The following is an 11,849-nucleotide window of genomic DNA, read 5'->3' on the forward strand; positions in this document are numbered from 1 at the left end:
TTTTTTTCTTTTTTGAGGCAAATTTGAGCATTGTGTGAGGACTGGTTTTCAGAGTAAGTTAGACACTTAACACTCTTTAGGCCAGAATTACTTCACCATGGGGAATCTCATACTGATAAATTTTCTCTGACACAAAATTTACTGATCTAGATAATAAAATTCTCTATTAAAATAGCCAATGTATTTTCCCACCATCTTTCAAACATTAAGTTTCAAAACTCACCACATACTATTTTCAGGAAGTATTATGTGCCAGGCACTGCTTTTGGCAGTAGAAAACGTACAGTGTTAAGCAAAGCACTCAGCTGCTAACCAAAAAGTTGGCAATTCAAACCAACCCAGCAGCTCCACACATGGAAGAACCGGCAATATACATCCATAAAGATTGTTGTTGTTGTTGTTGTTATGTGTCGTCGAGTCGGCCCTGACTCATAGTGACCCCTCCTTGGGTTTCCCAGGCAGTATCACTACGGAAGTAGGATTGCCCAACCTTCCTTCCGAGGAGTGGCTGGTGGGTTTGAACCACCAGCCATCTGGTTAGCAGGCAAGTGTCTTAGCCACTATGCTACCAGAGCTCCCTCCATAAAGATTAGAGCCTAGGAAACCCTATGGGGCAGTTCTACTCTTTCACATGGAGTCCTTATGAGTTGCAAATCAGCTTGATGACATCTAACAATAACAACAATTTCTGAAGAGGAAACAGTATAAACAAATAAACAAATAAGTGTACAGGATAATTTCAGATAAGGCTCCATACTATAAAGAGAATGGAACACATTGATTGATTGTGCTTAACTACGGGCAGCAGAGATGAAACCAAAACCAAAAAAATAAACCTACTGCCATCGAGTCAATTCCAACCCATATCAAAACTAACTTCAAACTCACTGCCATCGAGTCAATACTGACTCATTGCGACCTCCTTTGGGTTTCCAAGGAGATAAATCTTTATGGAAGTAGATTGCCCAGTTTTCCTTATGCAGAGTGGCTGCTGGGTCTGAGCCGCCAGCCCTTTGGTTAGCAGTCAAATGCCTTAGGCACTATGCCACCAGAGCTCCTTTCATAGCGACCTGATAAGACAGACTGGAACTGTCCCCGAGGGTTTCCAAGGCTGTAAATCTTTACAGAAGCAGACTGCCTCACCTTTGTGCAGTGGAGGTGGTAGGTTCCAACTGCCGACTTTTTGGTTAGTAGAGGAATGTGTTTTCTGCTTAGCCACCTGAGCTGCTTAGCAGAGATGAAAAGGGAAGGTTAGTTTAGACTGTGAGATAAGTTCTCATTGTGGTGGTAAAGTTTAACTTGTAACCTAAATGATAAAAACAAGCCCAGCCAGGAGAAAAGCTGGGAACACAAGCTTCCAGGCAAAGAAAACAAGTGAAAGGACTTGCTGTGGGAATAATTTCAGTGTGGTCAAGGAAAAGAGTTAGGCAGTGCTCCAATGAAGTAAGGGGAAGGGAGAGTGGAGGTCAGGTCATGTAGGACAGGTGGGTTCTTGTAGATCAGGCCATGATTGAATATTTGTTTCTTGGTGTAATTGACAGCCATTGAAGGGTTGCTTTGAATTGTCTTTTTTAAAAAAAATCACTCTGGCTGCTGTATTGTGAATGATATTTGATTAGAACCTCATCCATATTCATTGACTACAACTGATAACAAAAATGTACAACTAGTCCTAGGAAAGCAGTCAAATATTTTCAATATTTAGTTATTTATTTCTTATTTCTAATGTGTCTTATTAATAGGTTATCTTTCTATTTGGCACTGAATCCAGATCATAGGTCTTTCTGATGATTTTATAAATATTTTTCTCCACCTTTCTCTTATTTAAATAGATCCAAGGGAAATCTGAAGCCCAAACTTGTTTCTTAATCATATTTGCTCTTTTTCCTCCATAGATGTGCTATGATTTGTTATTTTTGGGGTTGCTAAGGAATACCGGGAAGGAATACTAATTCAATGAAAGTATATCTTCTTTTTCTTTTCAGTAGAAATACCAACGCTAGAACACTTATTTCACAATGAAGAAGAATAATTTTTTCATGACACAGAAAAGTCAATATAACAGAAATCTTTTCTTTTTAACAGACTATTTTCAACACACAGAACTAGCTTTTTCAGCTACATTTTGGTATGCTGAACACAACTAGTCAATCTCTTCAACAAATCCCCATCACTTTGCTCACCTTTTTTAAGTAGCTAAGAGTTAAAAAGGAGCTCTGGTAGTGTCGTGGTTAAGGTATTCAGCTGCCAACCAAAAGGTCAGTGGCTTGAACCCAATAGCTGCTCCACAGGAGAAAGATGAGGCAGTCTGCTTCTGTAGAGATTTACAGTCTTGGAAACCCTATGAGGCCCTTGTACTCTGTCCTACAGGGTCACTATGAGTCAGAATTGACTCCATGACAGTGGGGTTTTGCTTTGTTTTTTAAGATTTAAAAATATCTGAGAAATTTACTTTGCAGTGCTAACAAAAAGGAAGAAATATGGGTAAATTTCAATGAACTCATTCCCTTCAAGTATAGAGAGTGGACAACAGATATGAAAAATTAAAAGTCATTTAGGGACACAGGAAAATTCTGATTCCAGTAATAGCAGACTAGGTAATTAGGACAAACTCAATGATTTAATAATCTTTCCTTGAAGGTACTGAAGAACTAACATAGCAATGAAGAAGGACAAGGATTCAGAAGGCAGAAACCCAGAAAACAGAAGCCTACATTTGGGGCCACTTTCACCTTGGGGACATGGGCCAATTCCAGAGAAAATGGCTAAGAAACAGGGCAAGTGAGCTGGAATGCTTTTGATAATCTTTCAGAGGAGAAGCTTCAGGGCCAGGATCCGCCAAAGAAAAGATCTCAGAGGAACCCTTATAACTTTCTGTCAGCACCATGGAAGACTGCATCTTAAGGACGAAACAGGAGCACAGAGGCCTTGAAAGGGTAGCACCTCACTTTTATATCACCTCCACATCTGAAACTTGCCATATTGTAAGCACAATTAGAAGCCTGGCAGAATCAAATGTGAATCCTCTTTAGAGAAAGGTAAAAGGCCTGGCAAGTTGGTTCTTTAAAGATTAAAGCAAAGAAAAGGTTGCGAATATTGCAAAGAAAATCCTATGAAGCAATTCTACTCTGACACATGCGGTCATTATGAGTCAACTTGATGTCACACAAAAACAAGAACAATTTGATGGCACACAAAAACAACATCATCGAAGCCCTCAAGGTATTTTAAAAGCACTGCCACACAGTAATCTAAGCACAATAAGAGAAACATAACAACATGAATTAAAAACAGCACAAAAAAATTCTCACTTTTAGTCTTTTGGCTGATGAAGTGTAAAAACAGCAGAAAAAATAGATAGAAATCAATGACTCCAAGGTATTTGTTGTTGTTAAATGCCGTAGAGTCATTTCCGACTCATAGCGACCCCATGCACAGCAGAACGAAACACTGCCCGATCCCGCGCCAGCCCCACAATCCCTGCTATACTTGATCCCATCATCGCAGCCACCATATCAATCCATCTCCTTGAAGGCCTCCCCCTCCTTCGTGGACCCTCCACCCTACCAAGCATGACATCCTTCTCCAGGGAATGGTCCCTTCTTACAACATGACCAAAATAGGTGAGACGAAGTCTGGCCATTCTTGCTTCCAAGGAGCATTCTGGCTGCACTTCCTCCAGGACAGATCTGTTAGTTCTTTTAGCAGTCCACGGTTCTTGAAAGAAAGAAGCATTCTTCGCCAGCACCACAACTCAAAAGCGTCAACTCTTCTTCGGTCTTCCTTATTCATTGTCCAGCTCTCACATGCATACCAGGCGATTGGAAATATCACGGCTTGTATCAGGCGCACCTTAGTCCTCAAGGAGATATCCTTGCTCCTCAGCATTTGAAACAGTTCCTTCGCAGTTGACTTTCCCAATGCTACATGTCGTCTAATGTCCTGACTGCTGCTTCCATTGGCATCATTGTAGAACCAAGCAACGTGAATTCCTTGACAACCTCAATCTTCTCTCCATTTATTGTGATGCTGCTCATTGGTCCAGTTGTGAGGATTTTTGTTTTCTTTATGTTGAGATGTAATCATACTGCAGACTGTATTCTTCAAACTTCATCAGTAGGTGCCTTAAGTCATCCTCACTTTCAGCAAGCAAAATTGTATCGTCTGCATATCTCAGGTTGTTAATGATTCTTCCTCCAATCCTGATACCACATTTTTCTTCATATAGTCCAAGGTATTAGACCTATCAAATACAGACTTTGAAATAATAATATTTACTATGTTGAAGAAGATAAAATTAAAAAAAAATAAAACAAGATTGAAACTTTCAGCAGAGAACTGGAAACTGAATGGGAAAATATTACAGTTGAACTTAAGAATGCAATGGATGAATGTAATGGATTAGATGAGAAGAAGAGGAATTAGTGAATTAAGAGTTAGATCAAAAGAAACATTTAAAATGGAACAATAGATAAAAGACTGGAAAGAGACATTATTAATGCTGTGAGTAACTCTAGCATATGTGATAAAATTCATGAAAGAGATAAAAGACAGTTGGTACATAAGCAATATTAGAATAGATAATGGCTAAAAACTCCAAACCAAGGACCATTAACTTAATGTTATAATAATAAGAGCTTTTCCTTTGAGACAAAGAGCAAGACAAAGATGATTCCTCTCACCACTTTCAATCAACATTGAACTGGATGCCCTAGTCAATGAAATAAGGTTAAAAAAAATAATTAATAAAAGCTTTATGAATAAAAAGGAAGAACCGCAACTGTCATCCTCAGGCAATATGATTAAGTGAACAGAAAATCCAAAGGAATCTATAATTAAATTATTAAAATTAATATGTCAGTTTAGTATGGTGCTGAATACAAACTCAAATATATAAAAATTAATTACATTTCTACCCACCACCAAGAGTTACTTTTAAAAATTTTAAGATTCAATTTTAATAACATTGAAAAACATCAAAATAAAGAATAAATCAAAGAACAGATCTGAAAAATCTCTACATACAAGTTACTAACATGAAAAAAAAAAAAAAAAACTTAAACCAAACTCACTACCACCAAGTCGATTCTAACTCATATTAACCCCCATTGGGTTTCCAAGGCTATAAATCTTTACGGAAGCTGACTGCCTCATCTTTCTTTTGTGGAGTGGCTGGTGGGTTTGAACCACTGACCTTTTGGTTAGCAGTCAAATGCATTAACCACTACACCACCGGCGCTCCTATACTAACATAAAGAAGATGTGAATAAATGAAGATAAATCACGTTCATGAGTTGAAAACTTCAGTATTACAAACACATTAATGTTCCTGAAATTGAACTATAAATAGAATAAAATTGCAATAAAAACCCTTCAGATTCTTTATGTTGAAAATGACAGCTGGTCCTAAAATGTATACGGCAATTCAAAAGACCAAAAAAAAAGCTAAAATAGTCAGAAAAAAAAGCTAACACAATCAAAAAAGAACAAAGTGGAAGGATTTGCTTTGCCAGCTATCAATACATAATAAAGCAATAGTAAATAATGCAAGATTATAAAAGGAGTCTCCGGGTGGCAAAAATGATTAAATGCCTGAGTACTAATTGAAAAGAACCTTGGAAGAAAGTTCTGGAGATTGGCTTCCCAATGGTCATAGCCACTGAGAATTCTATGGGGCTCAATTCTACTCTGAAACACATGGGATCACTGTAAGACAAAATTGACATGATGGCAACTGTTTTATTTATTAATTTAGGTTGTAGTTGGTATTGGTAAAAGGACATACAACAGGTGAATGAAACAGAATAGAAGCCCCAGAAAAAGACTCATGTACGCACGGACACTTAATTTATAATAGAGGCACAGCAGAGCAATGGCATTTTTATCAAATGATGCAGTGCCAATTAAATATCCATACAGGAAAAATAAATAAATAGATAAGCCTGACCCTAACTCCAAGTGCATTAGAGACCTGAATGTAAAGATCAAGTGATAAAATTTCTAAACGATAATATAGGGCAATATCTTTAGGGCCTCATAGTAAAGAGTGATTACTTAAACTGAAGACCAAAAAGATAATCTTTAAACCTTGAATCTTAAAGTAAAACTACTCCCCAAAGTCTTCTTTAAACCAAACAATAGTTTAGCTTAACTAAGGAATGCCTACCTTGAGTATGGGGCTCTTTTAAAGAACTATCTGCATGGGATCAAATTGACAAGAGCAACTCCAAAGGTTAGAACAGAGACTTCGGGGGCAGTAACGTCATGTTAATCATGGGGGAATAATGCAAAAAAGGAGGATGAGAACCGTTGCATAACTTGAAGGATGTAATCGGTGTCACTGAGTTGTACATGTAGAAATTGTTGAATGGGTTTATGCTTTTATAATGTACATTTTCAACAGAAAAAAACATGAAAATTAATTATTAAATTTAAAAAGCATGCAAAAAGCACTATCCATAAAGGAAAGGTTTAAAAATTAAATTATGTTAAGAGTAATGACATATTTTCAACAAAAAAATACACTTTGATAGAGTAAAAAGGCAAGCCATAAAGTAGATTTTTGTAGTACATGCTTGACAAAGAGTATGTTTCCAGAAAATATTAAGAATTCATGGAAATAAAAAGAAAAATACAGGAAACTCAATACAATAATGCACAAAATATTTGAACAGGAATTTCACTCGAGGTATTCAAATGATCAGTAAATTAAGGACAGTGTTCAACCTTATTAATAATTGTGAAAATGCAAATTAAAACTACAGTGAGATAACACTATACACCAAATAGAAGGCAATACCATGACGCACACACATAAATAATGCACACATGCATATAACATACCTATCATACATAGACAGCATAGGAATATTTCAAGCTCTATCCTGAAGTACAGTGCTGTCAGTGATAGGATAATATCCATATGCCTACAAAGAAGACCAATTAAAACCACTATTGTTCAAATTTATGCACCAGCCACTAATGCCAAAGATAAAGAAATTGAAGACTTTTACCAAATTCTACATTTTGAAATTGATCAAACATCCAATCAAGATGGATTGATAATTAGTGGTGATTGGAATATGAAAGTTGAAAACAAAGAGGAAAGATTAGTAGTTGGAAAATACAACCTTGGTGATAGAAACTATGCCAGAGATCACTTGATAGAATTGCACAAGACCAATGACCTATTCATTAGAAATAACTTTTTTCAACAATATAAATGGTGACTCTATACATAGGCCTCACCAGATGGAATGCACAGGAATCAAATTAACCAAGTCTATGATACTACTTCGGAAACCCAAGGAGGGGTCGCTATGAGTCGGGTCCGACTCAACTGCACATAACAACAACAACAACATGGAAAGAAACAATGAAGAAGCTCAATATCCACAGCCAGAACAAGGCCATGGGCTAACTCCAGAAGAGACCATCAATTGCGTATATACAAATTCAAATAGAAGTTGAAGAAAATTTAAACAAGCCCACAAGAGCCAGGGAACAATGTTGAGTATATCCCACCTAAGTTTAGAGACCATCTCCAGAATGGATTTGATGCATTAAATACTAATAACCAAAGACCAGATGAGTCGTGGGATGACATCAAAGACATCATACATGAAGAAAGCAAAAGGTCATTAAAAAGACGAGAGAAGATGAAAAGATGTAAATGAATGTCAGAAGAGAATATGAAACTTGCTCTTCAATGAGAAGTAGTTAAAGTGAATGGAAGAAATGTTGGCGTGAAAGAGCTGAACAGAGTGTTTCAAAGGGCAGCTGTGAAGATAAAGTAAAGTATTATAATGAAATGTGCCAATACCTGGAGATAGAAAGTCAAAAATGAAGAACACACTCAGCATTTCTCAAGCTGAAAGAACTGTGGAAAAAAATCCAAGCCTTGAATTGCAACATTGAAGGATTCTACGGGCAAGATACTGAAAGAAGAAGTATCAAAAGAAGATGGAAGGAATACACAGAGTCACCTACATTCTACATTCAACCATTTCAGAGGAAGCATATAACCAAGAACTGATAGTGCAGAAGGAAGAAGTCCAACCTGCATTGAAAGATCTGATGAAAAACAAGGCTCTAGGAATTGAAGAAATACCCATTGAGATGTTTCAACAGACAGGTGCAATGCTGGAGGTGCTAATTCATCTAAGACAAGAAATTTGGAAGATAGCTACTTGGCCAACTAACTAGAAAAGATCCATAGTTGTGCCCATTCAAAGAAAAGTGATCCAGTAGAATGCAGAAATTATTGAATGATATAATTCACATCAAACATATGTAAAATTTTGCTGAAGATAATTTAAAAACTGTCGTAGCATTATATAGACAAAGAACTGTCAGAAATCCAAGCTGGATTCAGAAGAGAATATGGAATGTCAGATGGATCTTGGGTGAAAGCAAGAAAGATATTTAACTATGTTTTATTGACTATGCAAAAGCATTTGATCATGTGGCTCATAACATTATGGATAACATTGTGAAGAATGGGAATTTCAGAACACTTAACTGTGTTCATGAGGAACCTGTACATAGGCCAAAAGGGAGTCATTTGAACAGGACAAGGGGATACTCCAAAACCGAAACCAAACTCACTACCACTGAGTTGATTCCCACTCATTGTGACCCCCATTGTGTTGCCAAGACTGTAAATCTTTATGGGATCAGACTGACCCATTTTTCTTCTGTGGAGCAGCTGGTGGGTTTGAACCACCAACCTTGTAGTTAGCAGCCAACTGCCTTAAACACTACACCACCAGATCTCCTTAAGGGGATACTGAATGGGTTAACATCAAGAAAGGTATGTGTTAGGATTGCATCCTTTCACCATACTTACTCAATCTGTATGCTCAGCAAATAATCCAAGAAACAGGACTACATGAAGAAGAACACAAAATCAGGATTGGAGATTTATTAACATCTGCAATATGCAGATAACATAACCTTGGTAGCTGAAAGCAAAGAGGACCTGAAGCACTTACTGATGAAGATCAAAAACTACAGCCTTCAGCATGGGTTATATCTCAACACGAAGAAAAAAAAAATACTCACGAGTAGACCAGTCAGCAACATCATGATAAACAGAGAAAATATTGATGTTGTTGAGGATTTCATTTTACTTGGATCCACAATCAATATCCACAGATGCAGCATTCAAGATATCAAATGACATTGCATAGGGAAAACTGCATTGGAAAAGCAAAGATCTCGCTTTGAGGACTAATGTGTGCCTGACACAAGCCATGGAATTTTTCATTGTCATTTGTATGAGAAAGCTGGACAATGAACAAGGAAGACCAAAGAAGAATTACTGCATTTGAATTATGGTGCTGGTATATTGAGTATACATACCATGGACTGCCAGGGAAATAAACAAATTTACCTTGGAAGAAGTAAAGCTATAATGCTTCTTAGAGACAAGGTTGGCAAGACTTCATCTCACATACTTTGGACATGTTATCAGGAGGGACCTGTCCCTGGAAAAGGGCATAATGCTTGGTAAAGTAGAGGGTCTGTGGAAAAGACGAGACTGTCAATGAGACGGATTGACACCGTGACTGCTACACGGGGCCCAGACATAGCCAGTATTGTGAGGCTGAAGCAGGACTGAGCAATGTTTCATTCTGTTGAATGAGCAATGTTCATTCACAGGGTTCCTATGAGTCAGAACTGACTCAATGGCACCTAACAACAAAAATAAAAGGGCAAGTAGTACTTACTTACCTCAATCTATAAGGCAAAGGGATATAGACCAAAAAAAAACACTTTTTTTGTCAGTCTGTGAATTATCACCGCACCATCTTCTCCACCATTTATACACATTAAGCTGAGCCACAACAGCAACTGCAAATACTGATGAGCATCTGGTACTGACTGAGTGATCAAAAGTTGATCCTTCCCGGCCAAGAGCTTATATGGTATTTTTTCACAAATAGCATACCCACATAAATAACATGCACATACATATAACGGACAGAAATTATGGAATTATGTAAAAATATTCTAACATAGCACATTCATGCATAAACCACACATGTCTTCTGGCACTTCCAGAAGTGAATTTCAGCTTCACTTACCCTCATTCAACAGATGAAAAATGTTACTTTTGATCATATTTGTATAATAAAGATATAAGCCATGGTCAAGAAGTCATAGATCGAATCTGATAACACCCCAGTAATCAGAAAATAAACACTTGAACCTGTATTTGCTTTGGGACAGTTTGCAACTGAGCCTAAGTGGCGGAATTCCTTGTAGCCAGCCGATCTATGCCCAGGAATATCATGCTGAAGATGGGCAGAGGGTCAGACAGAGGGTTGTGTGCAGGGCTGCCACAGCCCAAGCAGAGTGATCCCATGGCAAGTAGGGGCCATTGACCACACACGCTTAAGTCCTGCATTGCTGGCCTCATGTAATAACGGGTGGCAGGATGGTATGTATGCAGGTGCTCACTGCCCTGGCACCATGGAGCCTCCAGGTGGCCAGTCAGACGTGTCTCATCCAAACAAAGGACGTGCAACCCTTCTGCTTCTGCAGCTCCCACACCCGCACTGTGGCATCTCTGCAAGCAGAAGATTCGATGGCCGGGCAAAGCAGCCAGCTAGCTGGACAGCTAGCAGAAGGGGTGTGTGTGCATGGGTGCGGCATACTGGCCTTGCCCGCCTGAGTGGTTCTCCAGCCCAGGGTGCACAGATGCACACAGCTCCCAGGCTAGGGCCAGCCGCCCTGGTGAGGACTATATATAGGGTGGAGAAAGCAATGTCTTCCTGCATTGGAGAACAAGATTTGCAGAGCAGGGAAGGAATCCTGCCAGGACAGGAGCTGCTTTAGAAAGTGAAGGTTAGGTTTGTGAGGATCTGCTAGCAGGAACCAAACCTCCACATCAACAGAAAGCAAGACAAAGATTTAACATTAAATCCACTCATCAGGAAAAAAGAAAATGAAATTGAAGTCATCAACATGTAAAAAATATTGGTATAGTAACCTTATGAAAATAACATGTGGGAGATTGTGCCATACTAAAAAACTTATGTACATTATTTGTGTAAAAATACAATAGTATATTTACAGTGAAAAGACGACCTCAAATGTATTAAGTTGCAAAATAGTGTAAGTCTCATTTATTCCTTTGATCATTTGCTCACTCAATAGCATATTGATTTCCTGTCTGACAAAATCAAGAATTTTTATAAGGCTGAATAAGACAGAATCCTTGAAGAAAGGCAGGCGATGAGGCTTGAAGGAGACAACAAATGCTTTGTGGAGGATGGAAGATCTGAGCTAGGCCTTCAGTGGTGGACAGAATCTGAACAGAGTCAAGGCAAAGAGTTGTTGTTGTTGTTATGTGCCATTGAGTTGGACCTAGCTCATAGTGACCCCTCCTTGGGTTTCCGAGAGGGTATCACTACTGAAGTAGACTGCCCAACCTTCCTTGTGAGCAGTGGCTGGTGGATTTGAACCGCCAGCCTTCTGGTTAATAGTCAAGTGCCTTAGGCACTACGCTACCAGAGTAGCAATGGATACTGTATTCATGAATTCAGTCTGACGAGATCAAAAGTTCAAGTAGGAAAATTACGAGAAATAAGGACAATTTTATTTTTTTAACTAAAAATCATAGCGGAGGAGTCTTAAATCCAGGCAATAAAGCAGTGAGGATGAAGTGTGGACTTTTTATACGTGAGAAATGTCAAAGCATACGCATAATTACCTTTACTCTCTATTTCCTAGAGGAGACAAGTGTTCCTTGAGATCTATTTTAGAGAGATGAGCACAGAGGTTAGGAGCATGGATTCCAGGGCAACTGCCTGGGTTTTAACCTGGCTCTACCACTTATTAAG

Source organism: Orycteropus afer, unplaced genomic scaffold (assembly GCF_000298275.1).
Source record: "Orycteropus afer afer isolate SDZICR_OR568_19922 unplaced genomic scaffold, OryAfe1.0 scaffold00343, whole genome shotgun sequence".
Lineage (NCBI taxonomy): Eukaryota > Metazoa > Chordata > Mammalia > Tubulidentata > Orycteropodidae > Orycteropus > Orycteropus afer.